Source organism: Nicotiana sylvestris, chromosome 4 (genome assembly GCF_000393655.2).
Source record: "Nicotiana sylvestris chromosome 4, ASM39365v2, whole genome shotgun sequence".
In the NCBI taxonomy this organism is placed as follows: domain Eukaryota; kingdom Viridiplantae; phylum Streptophyta; class Magnoliopsida; order Solanales; family Solanaceae; genus Nicotiana; species Nicotiana sylvestris.
In genome coordinates this window covers 175,691,142-175,693,723 of record NC_091060.1, presented here as the reverse complement: position 1 = coordinate 175,693,723, position 2,582 = coordinate 175,691,142, and the positions used below count along the sequence as shown (strand labels likewise).

The window sequence follows — 2,582 nt, the reverse complement described above, 5'->3', positions numbered from 1 at the left end:
GCGCCAAATTGTTTGACTCAAAAGATTTTCAATTCTTTTAAAGCAAATCAATCAAAGATGGAAGGGGTAAATCGTAGTCAAACTCAAATCATACTGGATCGGAAGACAAAGTAGCAATAACCAATTGAAAGATGTTGTAATTGCAAACAGATATAAGCCAAGTGGAACATTGGGAGATCTTATTAATAATTGAAGTGTCTCCTTTTCCTCTTCCTTGGAGGGGGAGTAGGATTTAAATTGGTTTTCCTTTTCTCTCGAGGTGGAGCTACTTTATCTCTACTGACTTGTCCTCCTGCTCGATGAGTCAGCTTGCCCCCTTGGGCTTACTTGAGCTGATATATATATAATCGAAAGACCCTCTTACCCTTGCCACGACTTTGGCGTGCCTAGGGCAGTGAGGTTTCCTGGTTGCGAAAAATGCCCTGCTCTTATTGTTGTGTTGAGTGCCTTAAAAGAGGGGTTGGATTGACTTTATTGGCTTCTTACCCAGTGACAGAAATACGGTCGTGATCGCCCTGGTCGGAGTGGTCAGATTTTGACCAATACAATATGTTCCGTGTATAATTGATGAAAACCCCTATTTATGATCAAGTATTCATTTATGGTCGGAGTGGCACGTCGTATAAGCATAACCCAATTTGCCCTTGTTTATCAATAGGAAGATTATGTTTACACTGACGGTATGCACGCTTATTTATTTTCTGCCTCAAGTTGAAAATTAAGCTCAGCTTTCTAATAGCCATTTATCTGTTCCGAACTAAATGCCTAACTTCTCAAATTCATGCCACAAGATATAGACCTATATGTTCCACATATAATTGATGGAAAACCCCATTTATGTTCAAGTAGTCACTTTCTTACCCAATATTATATCGAATCAAATTCAATAATTTCCTGAGTTCTAACGTGTACAATTACAAAATCAATATTGTGGCACGTCGCATAAGCATAATCCAATTTTTCCTTGCTTATCAATAGGAACATTACGATTACACGCTTGTTTATTTTCTGCCTCAAGTTGAAAATTAGGTGCAGATGTCAATAGCCATTCCTTAGTTCCGATCTGATTACCTAACTTTTCAAGTTCATGCCACAAGATGTAGACCTATATGTTCCACATATAATTGATGGATAACCCCATTTATATTCAAGTAGTCACTTTCTTACCCAATATTATAACGAATCAAATCCAATAATTTTTTGAGTTCTAACATGTAGTCGTGTACAATTACAAATTCAATATTATGGCATGTCGCACAAGCATAATCCAATTTGCCCTTGCTTATCAATAGGAAGATTACGTTGACATTGATGCTATGCGTGCTTGTTTATTTTCTGCCTCAAGTTGAAAATTTGGCGCAGATTTCAAGTAGCTATTCCTCTGTTTCGAACTGATTGCCTAACTTCTCAAATTCATGCCACAAGATATTAGACCTATATGTTCCATATATAATTGATGGAAAACCCCATTTATGTTTAACTAGTCACTTTATTACCTAGTATTATATCGAATAAAATCCAATATCACTTTTAAGTGTCACATTGTGAGTATAATTTCCTGAATTCCAATGTGTAAATACAAAATCAATATTGTGAGTGCGCACGTCGCATAAGCGTAATCGAATTTGCCCTTCAATTGGAAGAGTACGTTTATCCAATTTGCACGTTGAAGATTGCTTTTCAATTTGATTTGAATGTTGAGCAATTAAACCAATCTCTGGCACATGTTTCTCTTAGTTTCATTTAATGTAAACTTCCAGAGTCAATTTCAATACATAGATTTTATTATTGTGAACAAGCAAATATATTTTATGTAATCTTTAAACAAAATTCCATTTCAAAGTACTTAAAAATATTTAGTCCCAAGTTTGTAATAAAAGGAAATAATAAAATTAATACATCAAAGTTCAAAATAAGAAAAAAAGCAAAATTGTGGAAGAAGCACAAAGAACTAAAAGAAAAAAGAAAAGTAACAAAAAAGAAAAAGTTAAAACAAGCGAAGAAAGAATAAAGTTGGCAAAAAATAAAAACTTTAAACTTAGGGGGGAAACGCGGAATATGATTAAAGAATAGGGATCAGATTGGTAAAATGAGAGCGCCCAAATTGTCGTAACAGGCTGAGCTGGACGCCCTTCTCGCATATTTAAATGCGAGCATTGACCACTCATCATATCCCCTTTAAACTTGCCTGAAGGATCATGTTTTTTTACGGTTTACCACCTCAACTTTTTATGTCAGCCACATCAGCCACATCTTTCTTCATTCTCCGATGTGGGATTGTTACTTTCAATTTTTTTATTGCCAAAAATTCTGACTCACCCCATGTAAACCCTAATTTCATTCTCCAACTATATCATAGGCTAATAATATTGAGATGTTTACCCTTAAGTTTATACCACTACTCATTATTCCCCTATCCCAATTTATATGATGATGCTTGATTGAATACGTATTTATAATTCTTTTTTTGTAAAACAGGTGTCAGAAATTTTTGTATTTATAAATCGTTACATTAAGGATAAATTAATAAGTTTAAAATTAAATTATCATTGATATACTTGTAAATATTTTTCCAATAATAA

At 34.1% G+C, this 2,582-nt stretch overlaps 1 non-coding gene across 1 annotated transcript; it reads right to left on the bottom strand.

The window, feature by feature from the left end:
- Positions 1 to 2,072: 2,072 nt before the first annotated feature.
- LOC138890981 (small nucleolar RNA Z279/snoR105/snoR108) lies at positions 2,073 to 2,176 on the bottom strand. The gene has a single exon (XR_011407343.1). It is a non-coding gene; the product is annotated as a small nucleolar RNA Z279/snoR105/snoR108 (small nucleolar RNA).
- Positions 2,177 to 2,582: the final 406 nt, after the last annotated feature.